The following is a 23,713-nucleotide window of genomic DNA, read 5'->3' as shown; positions in this document are numbered from 1 at the left end:
ATCCTATGGTTGTAATCAAGACATAATTCTTCCCACATCATCTTTAATAAAGTTTTTTTTTAATTATAAACTTAAACATCAAAAAAGACAATATTTATACACACACAGTAGAACACAAAAATGATTCCATATTTTTTCTTTCCCTTTTCTTCTTCTCTCTTTCTCTCTCTCTCTGTTTTTCTCTGTCTCTGTCTCTCTGTGTGTGTTTGTATCCAACTTTTATTTTTGTCTATTTTACATAACTGAGGTTCATCTGATTGCCACTCCTCCAATCCTTTTCTCTAAGTTTGGCATATTCATTTCATATACTATTATTATGAAAAAGAACAAGTTCCCCACCCCCCACCCCTTTCTCTTTTACACACTTACACAAGCATACCTTTTTTTCCCTCTCTTTAAATTTCAAACTGAACCAACTAACACCTAGGATCTCCATTTTTCTAATTTAATTTCTTTAAAACTTTTTGAATAATTATACTTTTAAGTGATACTCATTTAGCTCTTACTAATAGAATTTTAACACTATGTCATCATGCAGCTCCTTCCAATGGCTTAAATAAATTTACCTTTCTAAGTTTCATTTGATTTTTGCATTTGTATTTTGGAGTTCTACTCAATTCTGATCTTTTCATTCAAAATGCTTGATATGGTCCTTTTTCTGAATCACCCAGTTTTGCAGGACACATTATTTTTGGTTGTAAACCTGTAGAGTCTGCTTTTTGGAATATTATATAATGAGTGCTATTCTCATTTTTAGAAAGTGCCATCTCTTCTGTGATCCTAACTGTTGAGATTTTGGGCGGTTTGTAGGTTTTTATTGGAGGGGATACTTTAATGCTTCTTTTCTGATGCTTACAGAATTTTTTTTCTTTGACACAGAGTTCTAGAATTTGGTTGTTAACTTTCCAGGTGTCTTTTAGAGTTCCTTTCAAGAAGTAATCAGTTTTTTTGTTTTTGTTTTTCTATATTTACTCTGACTTCAGTTCTAATATGTCTAGGTAGTTTTCATTTATTATAATGTTCTTAGTTCCGGTTTTCTGGAGGTGTTGGAGCAGCCTTCTTTTCAATTCAGTAATCACCTAATCACCGCCAGAATAGCCAGGTGTTAAAGTCCAAAAGTCTTTATTATCTCTTTTGCCTGGTGCTCACCTAGCTTTCTTGAGAGCCTTCAGACAGGACTTGGTTTCAGTGGAGAAAATGCAGGAGGCCAGGCCAGCCACCAGGAGCCTGACCAAAGAAGGAATTGAATCTCGTCCAATCCTTACTGGCTGTTATATACTCCATTATCATAGTTGTGAATCTTGTGGAACAATATTAAGTACTAAGTACATGTACTGAACTAGAGAACTATGAAGCACCATGCTAAACTAGATAACCATTATCTTTATCAATTCCACTGACTTAACACCTTGTAAGAATCCTTGTTTCAAAATTCTGGCCCATAACAATTTATGATTTCCTCTAATTGTAATATTTTTCTAAATCATGAGTTTCACTGAGTCCATTGTTTGTTAAATTATCTCTCTTTGATGTGGTGTCTATGTTATTTAGGCTTCTCCTTTGGATCTCTGCTTATAGTTGTTATGGAATTAGATTTTAATGCTGCTTAGTATTTTCTTTGATTTAGTTCCAACTTTAGTTCCTAGAATGTAGCTTTGGGCCAGGACCAGGAACCTTCAATGAGTTTTGGAGGTAAGATTAGATTTGGTCTCACCCTCCTTCCCTTGGATTCTTCAGCTAATTAATATATGTCTCCCAGGATTAGGACTCTATCTTTGACTTTCAAAGCATTGGATTTTAAGAAACTTCTTGAGTATCTCAGGACATACTATTAGTCTTTAAAATCCCTAGCTCTGTGTTGTCATTTGTGCTCTGAGAACAGAAAGATTAATCACCACACTGAATGGGACCCTGCTAATAAACAGTGTGATAGGCAATTGACTGCTTCCTGATACTGCTCCAGGAGGCTTCCATTGTCCCAACCTTGGTACTTTCTCAAGGAATAGTTTCAATCTTGTCGCCATGGAATCAGAAATTTGCAGGCTATAAATGTTTTGTCTCTGGCCAAACATTGTTTCACTGAAATGCCCCCTTTCTTGTTGCCTATGAACAACTGTCTTGACTTTTTGTGTAGTTTTGGAGTAGAAGTTACTTACTACAGTTTCTCATTAGGTTTCTTGATCATTATTTGGCTCAGTGAGAATTCCTGGTATTTTCTGGAATAGGTATGGGGAGTTGTCTGGCTTCATTTAGATAGAAAATTGCCTCAGCTTTTCTTTCTGTTAAATACCAACGCAAATGTTTCTACTTCTTAATCCTCCAGAACAGAAACAAGTCTGAAAGCTACATTTATTTTTTATATTGGTATTTTTACTAATGCTTATCAGAAACACTGCAAAACAAGATACAAAATAACCCTTGAAATAACAAAATCAGCTCCAGCTACTCCTTTACTTGTTCAAGAAGAACCTGTGAACCATCTTTCCATTTTGTCACCAGGTTTCATTTATAGTAAGAGTGTTCTGATTAATAAGATTCAGTCTTATCAAGTTATTTTAGTAAAGCAGTATATGTCAATTCATCAGGTAGCTAAGTCATACAGTGAATAGAATGCCAAGTATGAAATCAGGAAGAATGGCCTCAGATACTCATTAGCTGTGTAACCCTGGGCAAGGGTTTAATCCTGTTTGCCTTAATTTCTTCATCTGTAAAATGAGCTGGAGAAGTAAATGGCAAATTAGTACAGTAACCTTGCCAAGAAAACCCCACTGGGAATCATAAAGAGTTAGACACAACTGAAAATGATTGAATAACAACATATTGACTCAATAGGTCAATAGGCAAGAATGTCACATTTAGAATACCAGTAAATAAATTAATATTTAGCAATGTTATGATTCTTAATATCCTTGGCTTCCTCTTCTGCTATTTTGCTGTCATCACTGCAGAAATTTGATTACAAAATTATTAAATTGATGTCTAGTAACAATTTTTTTTAATTTCCAATTAAAATATCATCAACATGTAATCCCAAGTTTGGCAATTGGAAATATGTGATCATGAATATTTTTAAATTTTTATTTCAAAGTAGTTTTAAAATTACATAAATTTCACATAGTGAATTTTTTTATATGAATGCAGAAAAGGAACTGTTAATTAATCATTTGTGCTTTTGAAATGTGTAACCACTAGAGGACAGCAAAGCATCTTACAAACTGCTTCCTCTGTTCATTATTAGGTTTACCAGCCCATGGTCAAATTAGGCTGTGAGGTTTTATATTTCCATCTAGATGTGATGATCCTGTCATAAACTGTTCCATTTTCAGATCTGGAAAGAATTTTATTAAGCAACATATTCTTTGCATCTTGTAGTCATTGTTCTTGGGAAGATGCTTTCTGGCAATTCTTATCCCTTCCAAAAGTAGTTAGTAATACTCTCCCTCTACTCCCCTTTTTAAAGAATTGGAACATAAAAAATTGAAACAATTGCTACATTAATATAGGACAAGGTAAACTTTTAATTTAAACTGTGTTGCCTTTTAAATAAAATCTTATTGCAAGTTATTATATGACAGATGCTGTGCAAATACTTAACAAATCTTACCTCATTGGATCCTCACAACAACACTGTAAAGTAGGTATTATTTTTAGCCTATTTTACAAACTGAAGCAGATAAAGGTTAAATAACTTGCCCAACATCACACAGCTAATAATACTGTATTTGAACTCATATCCTCTGGACTTCAGGTTTAGTGCTCCTATTCACTATACCATCTCTACCTACTTCACTACTCTTTTATGTAAGTCTGAAAATGTAATTACTATCAGCCTCCAATTCAGAGAGCTGGACATGTAGACAGAAAAGCAGAGGTAGAATGAGGCAGCATGGTGTAGGAGATAGAGAGCAGGCTCAAAATTAAAAACCCAGGTTCAAATCCTGTTTCTGCTACATATGATCTTGTAAATACTTTAATCTTTCAGGCCCCAAAACAACTCCTATAAACTGCAAAATAGTTGATAAGTGGAATTTATTCATTGGGAACTTCCTATAGAAGTGGGATAATAGGTTCATACATTTTTAGAAACATACCCACAATCATGTAAGGAACCACTACTTTTATTTCCCTGTTATTTCATTGCCAATATTTTCATTCTATGTGGCCAAAGGCAAGTCATTTTTTCTGAGTCTCAATTTCCATTATACAAAAGGAATAAGTCCTGAAAAATGTAAAGAGCTCTGCAAACATTGCAGGAATTGTTATGTTTAAAAATAACCTAAGATGCATTCAGAGCATTGCTTACTAATAATTATTTCATTTATTGCAAGAGACATACTCCTATCTTTTATGGCCTAGAAGCTTGACAAGGAAACAAAACCTTCTCTGTTAGAGAGGTGGGAGTTGTATGAGTATACCATCAATCTCTGTTGCTGTGGCTAGCTTTGCTTAAATGTTATTGTTGTCTTTATTGTTTAAAGTTGGTTCATGGATGAGGTGAAGTTGGTAAAGGAGAACTAAATGATTTAAAGGCAAATGACAACAATAAAATGGGGGGGTAAAGAATAGAAAAAACTAATTTTAAGGAAACCAATATTCTTCTATAGATTGTCCTTAAAAGAATGTACTTCAGAGGCTTAGCAGAAGTACCAAGTTAGAAAATTATTCATTATGATATTTAAGAACATTCTTCTGGGAATGAAATTTTCTACAGATACTGAGAACAGTGGGAAAGCAGAAGGCAAAATTATTAACAACAAACAACAACAACAAAAGGAGAGCCAACAAAATGGCATGAATATAAGAAAAGAGAAAAGCTATTATGTCACATCATCTGTTATTCCTTTACACTGACATAGCAATGCTAACTACTTTCAAACTTACCATGGTACAGTGTGAAATTACAAGGCCAGGGAAAACAGATGTTGCAGATACAAGAATGCTTAACTTGTTGCAAAACCAATGAAAAATTGTGAAAGGGAACTACTAAAAAATTGAATTGGGCAACACTAAGCATAAAGACCTTGAAACTTTTGGTCAGAGCTAGTGTGACAGAAAAACAAAAAGGACAAGGAATGAAGATTAAAGTATGGAGATGCATAGTGTTAAGGAAAGGTTAGTTCAAATCACCATGTGAGAGGGCACAGGAAAGAAACACCCAAAAAGTAAACTTGGCAGAATGAATTCAAAAGATTGTTTTGATTGCCTTGGAAGAAAAAAAAAAAAAAAAAAAAAAAAAAAAGGTGGAGGAAATTACCTATGAGACATTTTAAGCTACTTTTTCCCACCCTGGAAACAATGAAACCTTTTGGAGTAATAATTTAAGTGTACTTACTACAAGCCCATAAATTAAATTATATGCGAGAGATATTTTTAAGAACTTCTCATGTGAATTACTTTGTGTTAGCCCTGGAGAAGATCCAAAATCAGTCCCTGTTCTGCAGAAGCTTATAAGCTAATAAAAGAGGATATGACATCTGCCTAGATGGTGATAATTTAGCACAGAATATGATAAGTGTATAAAAAATGTCTTTAAAAGATCCTTGCAAGGTCTCAGGGAGGAACAGTTATTTCTGGCTAGGAGTATCTGAAAAGGTTTCGTGAAGGAGATTACATTTGAGTTGGGTCTCTGGGAACATTTCAAAAACTAGAGATGTGAAGAGAAGGAGGGAAAGAAAAAGGGAAAACATTTTCAAGCAAAGGTTATGAAATAGCAAGAAGGCAAATAGAATATAAGAGTAATTCTCCTTATTTATCTAGGGAAACTGAAACCAAAGTTCTTCTGGGTGTAAGTGGCAAGGCAAAACTGGGAGAAGAGATTTTCTGATCTCTTTCTACTTTGAATGGAAAGATTAGTAGGGGGATATGAGAATTGAGAAAGAATGAATCCATAAATTGTATGATGGAATAATTGTTTAGAAAATAATCATTCTCTTCCTTCAAAAATCAAATTAAAAAGTCCCTTCTAAACTCCAGAGGAAATAAAAGAGGTCAATGTGTCCTCAGTTCATCAACCAGAATATTCTGTATTGTTTTCAGTCTCACATAATCCTTTTTCCTTTGGATGAGCTTGTTGCTTGGCTTCATATCAAGAATAACAGCTGGTCACAGAGGGGATATGGAAGGACTACAACAGGTCACTAGGTTAACTGAACACAGAGATAGCCTACCCCATTAACTTCTGCCAATGTCCTTTCCATCCTTGCACACCCATCCAAGACACATGGTAGCTCTAGCCATCTAGTGCCAATCAGGTGAAAAGTAAAGGATTCAGCTAAAGAAATTACTTGGAATCAATCAAAACAGAAGCAAATGGTCATTTTTCTAATATAAAATATTCAAGTTGGAAAAGACCTTTGAGATCATTTAATGCAACTTCCTCTTTTGAGATTATTCTGAAATCAAACACAATTTTTGTGTCCAGAACATACTAGAAGAATAGATCACCTGGGGCAAATTTTTAATTTGGCTTTGCTGTCCCTGCTTTATTACTTGACCCTGGGGCTTCCACTCAACATCTTTATACTACCAGTTGGAAGCATCTCTCTTGGGACAACTCTAACCTTCTCTAACATTGTCACCAGGCTAAAGTACATACTACTATGGATATATCTATGGGGAGTGAGGAGTAAGGAAGAGTAAAGGCAGAATGCTCAAGGGAAGACATTGGTACATACCTCCAGAAGTTTGTCCATCCATCTCCAGAGCAGATTGAGATTTCCGCTTTGATGTATCTGGAGTTGGAGTCACAAATCTAGAGACTCTATTCTCACCTTTACTACTTTATCTTGACTCCTGAAATTCTATTCTCTTCTGAGATAGGGATACTAGACTAAACCATATCTATCTGCTTCCCAATTTTGTTGGGATATTGAAATGATTGGTTTATAACAAAAAATCCACTTTCCTGATTTATCTGAAGGGAAGCTTAATCCAAGTTTAAACACACAAACTTGACCCTTTCCAGCAAAACCTTAAATAATCAAAAGCCTAATACACATAGTAAATATCAAGTAAATTCTTTTTTCTAAGTAAACAGAAATCAGAGAAGTTATAAAAATGAGAATACACCAAAAAATAAATAAGAGTAAAAGAATGGGAGGAAGATAAAAATCTCACTCAACCAAGAGAAAGGCCCCAAGATAACCTAAGGGAAAATTACTCAATGTTTCTAGTGAAGTAAGCGGGAAATCAGGGAACTTCTTGAGAAACTGTCTTCCTCAACATGTCCACAAGATACTCTTTATCTTTCTCTTCCCAGAATTATTGTTCAGGAGAATTTGAAATTATAAGTGACTTTGAAAGAAGGAAGCATCATATATCATGTAGTCTCCTTTCATGCTTATGGCAATACTTATGGCAGCATTCTTCTCATAGTTCAAATATGGCTTCAGTCTCGTACTAGCTGTATAATCCTCCACAAGTCACTTAATCTTGTGTCTCATTTTCTTCAACTTTAAAATGAGCTGGAGAAGAAAATGGTAAACCATTCTAGTATCATTCCCAAGAAAACCCCAAAAGGGCATAAGAAGAAAATGACTGAACAATAACAAACTACTTTCCTGTACTACAGCTAGTCCTAGTTATACTTCTAATTATAAACTCTGTACCATCACCCAAACCTCATCCCATTCCCTACCACCACTGAGGTGTCCCAAAGAAGCCTTCCTTATACAAGACAAATTGGGGTCTGCAAGGGACCTTAAGGAACATCTGGTTCAACCCTTTTTTTTTTTTTTTTTTTAGAATGTAAAAGTAGGCCTATCTTCTTGTTTTATTTTTTTAATTGTCTTTTAAGAATAATAATAACTTTTTATTTTTTTAAATATATGCAAAGATAGTTCCCAACATTCAGCCTTTCAAAACCTTGTGATCCAAATTTTTCTTCCTCTCTTACTTCCCCCTCCCCTGGACAGCAAGGAATCCAATATAAGTTAAACGTGTATTTCTTCTAAACATATTCCTATATTAATTATGCTGCACAAGAAAAATAAGATCAAAAGGGGAAAAAAGAAAAAAAGCAAGTAAGCAATAAGAACAAAAGTGAAAATATTATGTTGTGATCCACATTTAGTCCCTATAGTCCTATCTCTGGATGCACATAGTTTTCATCACAAGTCAATTGGAATTGGCCTGAATCACCTCATTTCAACCCTCTTATCTTAGGCCAAAGCCCAGATAGCTCAGAATTAGGAAAACCTGAAACCAAATCCCACCTAGATCCTTACTAGCTGTGTGATCCTAGCCAAATTACTTAATTTCTCTGTCTCAGTTTGCTTATCTGTAAAATTAGGATATTAGATTTGATGATCTTCAAGATGTCTTATAGTTCAAAATCTATGATCCTATGAGCTTGACTGTTTTTACTTGCAACTTCTGACTATCTCTAGGTTTCAAAGAGAATCAGGAACACAGAGGATCTGGGTCTTTAACATAAAAAGAATTGAGTAATGTCATTAGTGTAATAGTCAAATCATTATGCACTTTAGTAGGGATTTTAAGACAAGAGCAATAAAGCACCCCAGTGATGCCAGGGAAGTATGGCATAGATAGTGATCTTGGCATGTGATGCAGGATGGATATAAATTTTCCTGTTAAATACAGGGCATCACTTCGCTCCTGAAGTTTCTTGGGAAGTTTAAAGCTTTCAAATGGGTAAAGAGGCATAATTGCATGGTCAGGAATCACAAAGAGAAGGCCAACACATGTGAAACCAGCTTAATCAGAGATTACCAAGTGAGTTAATGAAAAATGGATCTATGAGTGCAGGTTATAATAATGTTGGAGACACCAGAGAAACCCACTAGTTAACACAAGTTGCAAAGAACATTTACATGAAGTTCAATTCCTCATCTGCTCTTAATATGAATTGGAGGTTTCTTGTCCTATTCTTTGTGATGTTATCTCTGATTTTCTTGGCAAAGACACTTGAAGTGATTTATCATTTCCTTCTCCAGTTCATTTTACAGATGAGGAAACTGAGGCAGGCAGAGATTGTTACTTGTCTAGGGTCATTTTGACTCTTAGTTCAGCACTCAATTTATTACGCCACTTCCCTGTCCTTTCTTTGTGACTTAAAAGCCCGATGTTTACAAGGGATACCTGCTTTGAATATAATTACTATCATAACCAACACTATTATTACATAATTATCAACATATAGAACAGTGAATAGAATGTAGGATTTTGAGTCAGGAAGCTCTGAATCTCAATCCAGTTTCACATACTAGTTGTGTAACTCTGGCAATTCACTGAAATGCCCAAGAAACTGCATCAAGAAAGCCAACATTAATCAAATTCCAGAGACAGAGCTGTCCTAGGTCTTTCCCATATTGGAGGTAGGGAGAGTAGAGTAAAAAAGTAAATTGCTGTGAAGGAAGTAAGAACTAATCATATAAGGTAATCCCCAAGCAGCTTTGTAGATTAGAAAAAAGAAGCTGCAATATGAAATGCTGATCCTATCACAGGAGAGAAGATAGTTTCAAGCCTTTCTTCATCCTTCCCTAAAAGCACTCTCTATTTTCCTGTTATCTCTAGTTATCTAACTTTTTGAAAATTATGTACAAAATAGGAAGCAGTTATTCTTTTAGTATTATCTTTTTATTATTATTATTATAAATAATAATTATTGATTATGAACACATATCACCAAACATGTACATTTTAAAAATCAGAGAACAGAAAAGTGTATTTAATATTAATAATGAAGTATTTTTTTCTGAAATACCTACCAAATGATAACTTTCATGATATATGTATGTTTTATGTACAAAAAAATCCTGGTTTCAGCTCCCAGTTGGCTACTTGTTTATATGGCTTCATTAGGAAGCTAGAAAATACCTATCTTTGTCTTTAACAATAGATTCACTTTCTCCCATTTCCACCTCCCCGTGGTGATGGTATGATCTTTAATATATCCTACCCCTAGACATACCCAACAGTTGATATATTAGTAGAGGCAAAAGGCAAAGGTAAGCTCAGCTCCAAGTGACAGACAAATCACAATTTGGGCATCACAGTCTGAAAAGGAGGGGGTGCTTTAAAACTTTCAGAAATTATAGACATGAATTAGAAAGCTCACTTATGACTCCACTTCCATGAAAACAAAGAGAGTCCTTGATTCCATTCACCAAAGCACAGTGCTTTTTCACAGGTATCAAGTTCAAGGGCCATTTTCTACTTTCCATAGTGAATACTTGAATGAAGTTTCCTGTTAGACAGCGATGGGAGTACCTTGGGGGAAAGGCCTAACTTTAAGCCCTTTATCTCCACCCAACTCAGCTGAGCTGAAAACAGAAGCTACTGGCAAAGAGGTTTTTGTCTAATTTGGGTTTTCCCATCAGTGTTCTCTATCATTTAATTCTCAGGCTTTAAAAAAAAAAAAAAAAATGCTTCCATTTAGTGTTTTTCTTTTTCATATAAAAGTGGCCCTTAGGGGTGAAATTTTCTTTTTCCTCTTTAAGGATCTTACAGAAAGAGCAATTCCTACCTTTACTCAATTGACTTGATGTTATCTCCTTTCTTTAAAGAACACAGGATGAAAAAAGAAATCTAAGTAGTCTGTTCTCTCACTTTAGAAGGCATCATCTCTATTACCACAGCTATTACAGTGGAACTTTTCAAGATTATCTCAGAATCCCTCCTGGGGTCACAATATAGAATTTTAATTGTTTTTTTGTTTTTTTTAACTTCTTTATGAGCCACTAGTGAATAGAATTCTCCAAGCCACGTGGTATTGGGTGGCAGGTCTATTGAACTAGAGGGTCCCAAGTTGACCTCAAAGCCACTCTCAAAATTTTCACTTTTTGTTAGCCTCTCTTTGATGTATTTTTTAAAAGTGTCCTTAAAACAAAGTAGATGTCCATTGACTAAAGAGAGACTACACAAATTGTGGTTATAATATAAGCCATATATATGGCTCAAAGAGAAGTAAAATAGATATCTCTAGCCTTTTTCTCCTCACCTTCCTCCTTCTCCAAGGAAGATTTTATTTCCTCTTAAGAGGAAAAGCACAAGATAAGGATCAGAAGTTTGACCACTTTACTCTCCTCAGAGAAAGAGAGAGAGAACCTCTAGTGCAAAGCTTTTTAAGTTGTGGTAGCAACACCATAGGGGACAATTTAACTGAATATGTAGGTAACAAAGAATTGATAGCAGTAAAAAGTATCCAATATTCCATCAAGATTTAATTACGTAAAAATTAGCAAGCATATCCACCTAATTAGTATACAAGTTTGATTTAGTCTTTAATAAATAATAATAAATGGCAAAATTATATGTATAGAAAAATTGTTTTAAAATAAATGTCTTTATGATTTATTATCAGTAAATATTTGTTGTATACCAATTTTATATGCCTATATACCTGAGATCATGTAAAAATTTCACAGGCAATGAAGGTTGATAAGTAGAAAAAAAACTTAAGCTCTGCTATAGCAGATATAATTTTCAGGTTAAAGCTAAGTCTCTAAGTACTTTTCATTAATGGGGGGAAAGTTTCTATCTAAGACTTGACTCTCTTCACACCAAATATTATTTCTACAATGTAGAGCTTATTACACTTGTAGCAAATAACAAAGAAACACCTTTATCCAAACTGAAATCAGAGAAAGTATACATTTGAAAATATATACAAGAAATACAGAATGAAAGAGCATTCCTATTGAGAGCACAGTAACTTAGTTCAATTTAAAGACCCAAATTTCACCCAAAGGGGAAATTCTCTGAAATCTCTAGTGTAGCAAGTTGGAGTAGGGATAAAATGAAAACAGGTAGCTCTTCTCATGACAGCTTCTTTCCAGAGTCTTATTCTCCTTTAAGCAATGAGAAGTAATCTTGGCTATCTATTTTCTCTTTTGAAGCCAAAAGGATTTGAAGCATCTACAGAACCCAAAGAGACTCAAGAAAACCAAAAAACTGAAAAATGTTTCTTCCTTTTGAACTCAACAACTTTGCCCTGCTCCTCATGCTGGCACAGATCATTCATTTATAGCAATCAGGAAAGAGTTCCATACTAATGGGTTTTGAGACTAAGAATGAATGTATATATTATATTAATATACTATTTATATAGTATCAATGTTATACTACACAAAATTGTATAATATAAAATTATATATAATATTATGCATATATATAATGTGAATGGACAGAACAGAAAATAAATTGAATACTATGCATAATCAAAATTATCAAAATTAATTCTAAAGAAAAAAAGAAAAAGATACTTCTCTTGCCCCCTTCTGCTTTTCAGTGGTGGGGAACTACAGTTATAGAACTGATTTTTCTAAGTGTGGTTTAGGGACTTCTGGGGGTTCCCAAAACCATTTCAATAAAAACTATTATTATAATTATAATTAAAACATTTAAATTCCTAATACACTAAGTAGTGATAACTCAAACAAAATCTTGTTAAGGTTTTCTCAATGATTTTTAAGAATGTAAGAGGGTATGAAAACCAAAAAGTTTGAAAATCTGTGGTTGTAAAACATTTCATATACTATCAGATCTGATGATAAGTTAATTTTGCTCAACTGATTTTCCCTCCTCTTTGCTCTTTATTTGTCACAAATGATAGCTCTGAAGAAATGAGGAGGTAGAGGAATGTATCTAGGAAGACAAATGATGTAAAAATCAATCAAGAAATATTTACTTAGTGCCTATTTTTAGAAGTGAAAGGTTATAGGAATAAAAAGATGAAAATGAATGAAAATGCTCCCAAGGAGCTTAGATGTAGCTTAAATGGAGTAGACAATATACACATAAATATATATATAGAAAAAATAATATAATATAATAATTTGCTTGCCTGAAATATTTGTACCTCATAGAAAATACACCATATAAAATGTTTGTAGTTTAATGGAAATAATAAGTACACAACAGATTTTCAATAAATAGTCAGTGAAGAAAACCTCATTATAAATGCTTTTCTTAGGAAAATAATTTGTGGGAACAAGGACTAAAGGGAAAAAACAAAATTATCAAAATAAAATAACAACAAAAGTTTTAGTTAGTAGATTTGTCTCCTTCCTCTTCTCCAAGGAACCCATCAAATTTGTTAGTAGACAAAAAAAAAACAAAAAACCCACTTTCTTCAACGTCTTTGTCTGCATTTATTTAATCATTTTAAAACAGCCTTCTAAGCAAAATTCTATTCCTGCCTGAAATATTCTCAAGTACCTTATGGCTCAATAAAAATGTCTGTGTCTTAATCACAGTAGGACATGCACAGTAGGTGTTCAATAATAGTTGATGAATCATTTTCTTAAGCAAATAATACTCTATTCCTAGATTTAAAGTCTTTTGGTGCATAGTAATAACCAAACATATAGCTTTTAGAGTTTGTAAAACACTTTCTTTTTAGTGATCCTATAAGTATTAAGTAAATAGCATACATATTATTCCCATATTTACATATGAAGAAATTAAGACTTAGAGAAATATCACATGGGTACCAAGTTTTCTAGATAATGGTTTATTTTGAGGGATTTTGGATTTTTTTTTTATTTTGTGGGGGGTTTTTTGTTTTGTTTTGTTTTTAACTAAAATATCTCTCTGGTTTAAATAACATACATATTATTCCCATATTTACAGATGAAGAAATTAAGACTTAGAGAAATATCACATGGGTACCAAGTTTTCTAGACAATGGTTTATTTTGAGGGGTTTTGGATTTTTTTTTTAATTTTGTGGGGTTTTTTGTTTAGTTTTTAACTAAAATATCTCTCTGATTTTTTTAAAGTGAGAGATTCTAAAAAGACTAAATTTTGCTCAGACTTTTAAAAATAGAAAAAACATAACATGCTGGATATAGTCAGGAAGATCTGTTTTCAAGTCCTGTCTGAGAAGCTTACAAATGAGCATTTGATCCCTCTCAAGTTGCTAAAGCATTTAAAGACCTAGTAGCTTAAGAGGTACTCACTAGAAAGTTCCATCCTCACCAGGGTGATTTTTATATTCTCTAATGGATTCTGAAGAAGTATTGACTTAAGTCACTGTGGATATTGTTATCCCTCAATTCTCTGTCTCTCTCTGTCTCTGTCTCTTTCTGTCTTTGTCTCTGTCTGTCTCTGTCTCTGTCTCTGCCTCTCTCTATCTATCTATCTCTCTCATATACTCAAATGAGAGAGGGAGAGAGACAGAGAATTTGGTTTTATGTGTATATGTGTGTGTGTGTGTGTGTGTGTGTGTGTGTGTGTGTGTGTGTACATATAGTGTACATATATATATATATACACACACATTTGTTTAGTTAAATATATATGTAGATATATACACTCAAAAAATATATGCTAAACAAACTCAAACTGTATTGTGTGGGTGTATCTGTGCATATATATATATATATATATATATATATATATGTTGTCCATCATTGCTCTTCTTGGATGCTTATCTCAATAATGAGAAAACTCAGTAGGAATTCTGTAAGACTCAGAATATCAGGAATGGACTCAGAATCCACTTAGACTTGTGGTTTCAGTTACTTTTAGGTATATATGTAGATCCCTAATGACTTTTCATTAGCAATGATATATAACTACTATACGCCTGAAGCAGAGTAAGTGGATTTATGACTTACCATTATGACTTATGTTCTGGATTTTACCTGCCTCTGTTTTCAGACTTGAGTTCACCCATTTAAAGCCTCATCTCCTCCCTTGCATATATGGCAGCATCAAATGACAAAATTAGAAATGTATTCCATTGATCTATGGCTTTAACTTTTATGAAATTCAAATATTTCTAGGAGAGTTAAGACACTAAGGCAGATCAATCACTAACATCATATTATACATGAATTTTCATATCACTTCCTGATATTGAGGAGATTCAAGTAAGTTTAGAAGATGGGATGGGACAGATATTGTGAAGATGCTGATCACTGATCACATGGCCAAGGAAGACAGAAAAGAACAGAAAGAAGATAATAGTATCATTGACTCAGAAATGAAAAGAACTTCAGAGATAATTTAGTCTGATATCCTCATTTTAAAGAATAGGTATCAAGGCCCATAGAGAGTAAATAGCTTGTCCAAGGTCACATAGCCTAGGAAATACAGGAGATGGAATTTGAAAAACGGTCTTGTGATTCCTAACTTGCTACGCTTCCTGCTATACCAGCTAGCCTCTCCTGCTGTAGACTACAAAGCCAAATTTATTTCTCAGCTTTATTCGAAACTTAGTTTCAACAGAGTACTCTCTCTTAGGTTCCCCCACACTCTCTTTACCCTATAATCACTAAGGTTGACTCAATTCCTGGGATTTCTTACAAAGGTAGACTGACACTCCTTTCAATAATAGCCTGCAATGGGGGGATGTCCAGAGTCATTAGAACATAAGTTGGCTTTGGCTTTAGGACTGGCCGGACAGAAAGCAGGAAAGTTTGATGAGTGTCTGGTTGAGATCATATAAATTCACAGAAGCCAGGCATTGGGAGTATGTATGGGCCTCTTGCTTTTGAAAAGAAATATGCTTCTTTAAACATAGCAAAGCCCAAATGTGCAGCCAAAATGTTGCCCAAAAAGCAATGAGAGGGGAGGAGGGTGTCGGGTAAAGGCATATTTCTTATTTCTCTTACATCCAATATATCTTGCACAGCTCAGCTCAGCCAACAGGTTGCAAACAAAGGGAGAATTCTACACTCATAAGGCCAAATGGCAAGAAGAATTTGAGTTGATGAGGAAAAGTTTGATTCTGAACTATCAGCCAACATCCCTCAAAAGGACAAATATGGGTTTCTTCCAGGAGAGTGTTTCCATAGTTCAACTAGTGGAAAATTGTTTCATAGGGGAAAAAAAGAACACAGTGTTTTCAAAAGCTGATGAAGCAATACCCTGATAGGAGAATTTTATTCTCACCAGGACCTTTGAAGGTGAAAAGGGAAAACAAGTCAACCAGTTAGAGTAATTTAAATCAAGACTAGAAAACTAAGTCTCTATGATTTTATACAAATTAATGAAGGTTCTAGTATTATTTAAATACTGTCTTAGAATCAGGAAGACTTTGTTCAAATGTCTTCTCAGACATTAAATACCTGCATGGTCCTTGGCAAATTATTTAACCTCACTGAGTTTCAGTTTCCTTATCTCCTTATGGAGATATGATCTGTTTCACTGGATGGGTAAAGAAATTTGCACATTTTACAATGCTAAATAAATATTATCCATGATTAGTAGAATTTTTTCGTTTATGATTAGTAGACAGGCAATGTGTCTGTTGCCAGAGTAAGAGTTAGGAAGACCTGATTTTGAGTCATATCTCTGATACCATATGTCAAAAGGAAGGCTCCATCTTTCTTAATCTTAGGGAATTCTCTAAGATTTATTCTTTAATTCATGCTTGGCAATTGATCTGTTTAAGTGAAGAGTACTCCCAGTCCATGATATAAACGATCCTTAAAGATCAATTAACTGAGAATCTTGCTCTTGTGTTGATGGTGGTTGCTCCTGCTGCTACAGCTTTTGTTCTCATACCAGCAGCCTTAGTTTAAATTTTTTAAAAATCAATGAATAGAGGGCAGCTAGGTGGTATAGTGGCTATAGCATCAGCCTTGGAGTCAAGAGGACCTAAGTTCAGATGTGGCCTCAGACACTAACTGTGTGAGCCTGTGCAAGCCACTTAACCCCAACTGCTTCCCTCCCCCACCAAGAAATAATAAATTACTAGATAACATCTAGCATCAAGAGATTTCATTTTAATATGGTATATTCTACCCAATGATTCATTTTTTTTATCAGTCAATAAACATTATTTGCTTACTCTGTGCCAGACACTGTGCTAAGCTCTAAGAATACAAAAAGAAACAAAAAAGTCCCTGCTTGCATATAACTTACAATCTAATAGAAGATTCAGCATATAAACAAATATATGCAAAGCAAGCTATATACAAGATAAATAGTAGATAATTTAAAGGGGGAATTAAGAGAGGTTGAGGAGACTTCCAATAAAAGATAAGCTTTTAGTTGGAACTTAAAGGGGAGGTCAATAGTCTAAATAGAGGAGGGAAAAGTGTACTAAGCATGAAGGGCAGACAGAGAAAATTCCTGAAGCCAAGAATTGAAGTGTTTTGTCCTTGGAATATCCAGGATGCTAGTATCATTAGATCAAAGAGTATGTGTTAGAGAATAAGGTATAAGAAAGACTGGAAAGACAGGGAAGGATCAAGTAAGGTTTTTGGTTTGTTGGTGGTAATTGTTGTTTTCAGTAAATGGGAGATGGGTATGCTTGTGTGCAGTAAGAATGAACCAGTAGGCAGAAAGAGATTGAAAACAAATAAAAGAGAGAGGATGATAGATGATGATCTGTTGGAGGAGATAGAATCACTTGAATAGTAGGGGGATTAGCCTAGAGAAAGAGATAAGTTATTTTCATAAAGTAAGGCAGGGCTGAAGAAGGAGAAAGTAACAGAAGATATTTGAATGATAGGAGAAGAAGAAGAGGGAAGAAAAAGGAGTTCATGGGAAAGTGGCCACAATATTTTCTGTAAAATATGAGGCAAGGTTCTCAACTGGGAAGAACAGTAGGGAAATCATGGAGATTTGAGGAGAAATGAAAAGGTTCAGAAGAGCTACTAGGAAGAGTGGAATATTGAATTGATAAGGGAGGCATAGTAAGATGGGAATGGATAAAAATACTGGGCCTGGAGTCAGGAAGACTATTCTTTATAAATTCAAATCTCACGTCACTTACTAGCTGGATGACCCTAGTGAGTCACTTAATATTATTTATCTCAGTTTCTCAATTTGCAAAATGAGCTAGAGAAGAAAATGGCAGACCACTTCAGTATCTTTGCCAAAAGCTTGACTTTAGAAGTCACAAAATAGGAAAAAAATGTGTGTGAAAGAGAGAGAGAGAGACAGAAACAGAGACAGAAAGAGTGAGACACACAGACACATAGAGACAGAGAGAGAGAGCAAAGGGGAGAGAGAGAGAGAGAGAGAGAGAGACAGAGAGAGAGAGAGAGAGAGAGAGAGAGAGAGAGAGAGAGAATAAGCAAGAAACAATAAAGAACCTTGATCATAGAAAGCTTTCCTGGAAAGACCAAACTAACATCTCAGAAGAAGACAAAATACCTGCTTTTGAAACCTGAGAGGGGAATATGAATTAATCTCAAATTACAGCTGAACCATACTTAGAAAATCACAGTTCTATGACTATAGTTCCCCACTACTGAAAAGCAGGAGGGGACAAGGGAAGTATTTTCTTCTTTTTTTCTTTAGGACAAATTTTGACAATTTTAATTATGTACAGTATTCAATTTATTTTCTATTCTGTCCATTTACATTGTGTTTATATATGCATGATATATTATAACACAGCCACAGAGTCTTCTTGGAAAAAAATCATAAAAAAATTTTGAAATTGAAAAAAAGTAGAAGAAAATTTGAGAAAAGAAATGAAAGGTGTACAAGAGAGTCAACATCTTAGAAAAGGAAAACAATTCTTTTAAAAAAAAAATACAATGGAACAAATTTAAAAAAAAAAATCCACTGAAGAAAACACCTTTAAAAGTAGAATTAATCTAATGGAAAAAGAGATACAAAAGCTAACTGAAGAAAATCATATATTAAAACCAGAACTGGGCAAATGGAAGCTAATGTCTCTATGACATCAACTATCAGTCAAACTAACTAAAAAGAATAACAAAATAGAAGAAAATGTAAAATACTTCATTGGAAAAACAACTGACATGAAAAATAGATCCAGGTGAGAAAAATTTTAAATTAATGGACTATCTGAAAGTTGTGACCAAAAAAAGAGCCTGGACATCATTCTTCAAGAAATCATCAAAGAAAATTGCCCTGATATACTAGAATCCATTGAAGATTTTTGATTCACAAAGTAATTTTCACATTTTATTGGCTTACATTCTGTGAATTGTGGGATAAACATTTTTGATAATCATTTTTTTTAAAGACTCTACATATACAAAAATATTATCATAGAATTCAAGGGATTTTAAATAGTCTAAACCCATAAATTAACATATATGGAAATTGAGGATTAGAAAGGAAAAGTAGTGACTTGTCTAAAGTTATACTACCAAAACCAAGATTCAAACTCTGTCGCCTAAGTAAAATGCTATTTTCTCTAATTATCATGGATTTTCAAAGGACTTTACTTTTTAACAGATGGGGAAAGGGGGAATTAAGAAATTTTGCAAAAAGTTTTTCCAAATAATTTTAGAGTTAGCCCATTCAGTAGGTCTAGTGAGACCAATTAGTTAATTTTGTTATTTTGCTCCAACTTCAGAGAAAATGGGTTGAACACATGCTCAGCAAAATTGAGAATGGCTGTCTATTTAATGTATTATAATTCCTATTCTCTAACTTTTAATCAAAAGTACCACTAAAATTTACTTGTACTTTGCTTTTGGATGATCTTTCTTTAGTGGCATAGAAGGCTTATTTTTGTTTTTAGAAGAGAAGAGTTTCAAGGTCACTTCCTACTATTAATTCCTTGTCAATGTGTGTCATTTAGGGGCATTTCCTGTTAAATTTCAATTTTGCTGAAAATGAGAAATTCTAAGCAGTTTTATTTTTAATCTTTCTCAGGGTTAAAAACTATATTAAGATCTACCATCCATGATATTTTTCCAAACTTTTTTTTTTTTTTTTTTTTTTTTTACAATTGCTTAATGGAATTCCTCTACTACAAAGTATTGATCTTGTAAATGTTTTCTCCCCAGAACATTTTAGGAATAGGATTAGTATTGTATTGATGCCTCTATTTCCCAAATTCGAAAGAGATGCAATGGACTTGGCTTTGTAATCAGTTCAGAAGAGTACAAAGTGTGCACCTGTATTCTTATATCTGAACGGTAACTTTTGACAATGAGATATTGTACCATATACTGTCACTTCTACCTTTTCTCTCAGAGCATAGACTAGACCAGTTGGGCCAATCATCACTAAGACAAGTGAGAAAGTTTGCCAAACAAGTTGGTAGTATTATGTGGTATCAATAACTAGTGGACTAATTCAGTTTTTCACTTTACAATGGGATTTATGGGTGGTATAGAAACAGCTTCAGTTTGTTTGTGTGTATGTGTGTGTGTGTGTGTGTGTGTGTTTTTTGGGGTTGTTTTTTTTTTTTTTTTTGTACTTTAAAATATCCAAGATATTAAAAACTGTATTGCCAAGTATAATTTTGGAAAATAGCAATCACTAAAATTTTTAAATTTTATATATGATGGATATAACCAGGATAATTACCCTGATTGAGCTAACTAGATCAAATCCTATAATGTGTTGTTGTCTCCAGTGACTACCAATCGCTCTCTGGTCTAGAGGAGAGACTTCTTCCTCCAGAGAGCCTCAAGTCTGGCCCAGACAAGACTCTATCTCTTGAATGCCGCCCTCTTTTATCTTCCCAGAGAATGGGCATGGGATAATGCAAGGGCTTCTGGGAAAAATTACTTCAACCAATGAACTTGCTCCTCCTAAGCATGTAAGCTCCTCCCCAGGAGTTCGAAGGGGTTAAACTCCTAGTAAAGACCAGAACTAGAGAATTGTTAAGTACCGACTTAGCACTTAGTAAGAACCTAATACCTCATTATCTCATTAGCACTTAGTAAGAACCTAACAATATCCAAAGAGGATGCCTAGAAATGGGCCCTATTCAGTGACTATCCTTGCAACTAGACCCCTTCTAATAATTCATTTATCTTGGACCTTTTTAGTAGCTCCATAGATAAAATACATGGGTGACCAGAAATTTCTTGTTGAATTCCATAATATATTTTAGTCAGACTTTGGTATACTTCTCTAAATCAATAGAAAAAGAAGTATACCTACAATAAGACAGAATTTTTCAAAAGATCCAAGAAAAGTTGACCACCCACTAAACCTTAAAAAAGAATGATCCCACCTCTGACATTCTTCTTCCCTCTGGAAGGCATACATGGAATTCTCTTCTCTGAATGCTCAGAAAAGGATATCATCTCAACCCCAGACAGTCATGGTAGCTTCAAATATATCTGTTGCTTACCTGAGTTTAAGCCTGAGCTTCAAATCTCTGGTTGCCTCTTCTATTTTGTGCTTCTTTCTAAGTGCCTGAAGAGCAATTATAATAATACCACTAGGATTCAGAGGTAAAAGAGGGATTTGTGCTACTTTATGAGCAGGTGGAATGTTGTAATAAGGTGAATATAAACTGTTTTTAGACGTCCAGTTTAATAATTTAATAAACATTTATTAAGAGCCTACTATATGTCTTTGTAAGACATTTTAGGTGCAAAAATGAAAAGAAATCAGACCCTGACTTCAAGGCATTTACTACATTCTTAGTAACAAGAATGAGGCATTTACACTAAATAATTTTAATACTTGTTAATGTTTCAATTAATTCATAAGTAATGTTACATTAAAAACTCTAATACAAGCTACAATACAATTAAGTCCATAACAGGCCAGGGAAAGTTGAGGCAATAAATTTGAGGACAGAACACTACTAGTTGGAAATGTTCAGATAAGGCTTTATAGAAAATAACATAGAACCTGAAGTAAATTTGAAGGAAGAAAATAACTTTAAGAAGTGAAGATGCAGGGAAAATGTTTCAGGCATAATGTTTATCAAATGCAAATGTACTGAGGCTGGAAAATCTCTAAGGAGATCAGAAAAGTGAAAATATTATAATTTAACTGGAATATAGAAGATGTGAATGGCAATGCTATGAAATATAAGTGAAAAAAAGTAAAAGTAAGTTGGGAATCAGATCGCAAAGAATCTTGAATGTTAAGCTAAGAATTTTGCAATTTCTTTGGTAGGCAATGAAGAACCCCATGAAGGATTTTTACCATTTTAAGAAGAGACGGAGGAATGTGATTAGTTTTAAGCATTATAAAAGTTACAATAGTGTAAAAAGTGAAATATAAAAGATAAAGATCATTTAGGAAGGTGTTAGAGTAGTGCAGGTGAAAGGAAATAAGGGCCTGAAATACAGTCAACAAATTTGCAACAGGAGTGGAAGAAAAAAAAAGAGAGAGAATGGAGACAAGAGGAAGGAGAGAGGAGAGTCAATAAAATGTGTGGCATATATAAGAATTAATGAAGTCCTTAAGAAAGATAATTACCACCTATTTTATGTCCTTAAAGTTTGTAAAATACCAGCTCATTGAACACCATGCTCCAGCATTTAGTGAATTTTTCACTTGTCTATTTATACTTTTTCCATGCAAAAGAAATAAAGAATAGTAGATAGAATACTAGATTAGGAGTCGTACAGACTTGAGTCAAATGTCAATGTTAATAATTACCAACTGTGTGACTCTAAGTCTCTTAACTCTGTTGTGCCTCAGTTTCTTAATATATAAAATGAGATTGAATTGAAGGGGCTCTTAGGTGCCTTTCAGCTCTAAATTTATGATACTATGAGAAGAGATAGGTTGTGAGTCAAAGACAATAAATTCAGTTCAACATGTGTTAAGTATGCAATGCTAGTAGATAGAGATGTCTGGCCAGCAGGTACCTGGAAACAAGGAATTAGAACTTAGAGAATAGGTTGAAGATGAATATAAAAGTTGAAGATGAATATATAGAGAGATGAATAGAGTTGATAATCAAAGCAATTGGAGTAGATGAGACTACCAAGAGAGAAAGTAGGGACAGAAGGGGAAGGGGACTAAAATTCTTAGAAGCATGCCTGCAGTTAGTGATGGGATCAAAAGAAGAAGGAAATTGAAAAAAAAAAAAAAAAAAAGTTCATCTATTTTGGAGATGTAAAAATACCATTAGATAAATATTAACTGGAAAAAATGTGAGAGATAACTTAATAAATTAAGCCTCTGTGTATAACTGCTATTCACACAATATCAAGAGATATAGAGGAAAAACTCCAAATATAGTAAGTAGATGCTAAAAATGAATTTTTAGAAGAATGTAGTCCAGGAGAATGAGGCAATGGTAAATAGCAATTGACTTCATTCAAAGAACTACCTATATCAATGAATACTGGATCCAACCATTGTTTTTTTTTTTTTTCAAAATCAGTTTATATAATTTCCCATGTGACTGTAACATTTTATTTTACAGCTTTTGTATTTTTTTGTCTCTATATTCTTTTTCAGTTGTATCCTCTTGAAGATATTACTCCTATTTTTTGCTTTATTATTTTCATATATACTTAGGCCCTCAAATCTGAAAGTCATTCTGTCTATATAATTATCTTTCCTTATCTAGTCATAGTCAAAGACCCACTCTGGATTTACTCTTTTGGAATGGACTCCATCATGATTATCATCAGGAAACTTATCCTTGAAATTGCATCAATCTTGGTACTCAGTAGTCTTATCAGTACCCTTAACATACTCTACCCTTTTAAACTGGAAAAACAGAGCAATGAACTTCACCCAAAGCCTCCATTCAAAGAGAGTTCCCAGGCCACTATTTGTCAATTTTCCATCTAGTTGCATTCTTTTAGACTGAATTCTATTGTAATCCTCCTCCTAAATCATGTATCTTACCCTTCACTTTTCCAACTCCCTCTTGTATATTATTTCCCCCAATTATATTGTGAATTCCTTGAGAGCAGGGACAAGTTAGTTTTTCATATTTGTAATCCAATGCTTAGTACAGTGCCTGGCAATATTAGGTTCTTAACAAATATTTTTTATTAATTAGGTTACAGTTATTTATTTCAAGCTGGAAAAGATCTCAGAGAACAAGTCCTTATTTTAGGAACAAAGAAACTGAGAGAATAAATGACTTTCCC

The 23,713-nt window shown here is 33.8% G+C and overlaps 1 long non-coding RNA gene across 1 annotated transcript in view; it reads right to left on the bottom strand.

Moving 5' to 3' along the window:
* LOC141566278 (uncharacterized) overlaps positions 1–23,713 on the bottom strand; it is a 134,448-nt gene that overhangs the window by 42,574 nt on the left and 68,161 nt on the right. The window lies entirely within an intron of this gene.

Source organism: Sminthopsis crassicaudata, chromosome 4 (genome assembly GCF_048593235.1).
Source record: "Sminthopsis crassicaudata isolate SCR6 chromosome 4, ASM4859323v1, whole genome shotgun sequence".
NCBI lineage: Eukaryota > Metazoa > Chordata > Mammalia > Dasyuromorphia > Dasyuridae > Sminthopsis > Sminthopsis crassicaudata.
This window is presented reverse-complemented; position numbering and strand designations above follow the sequence as displayed.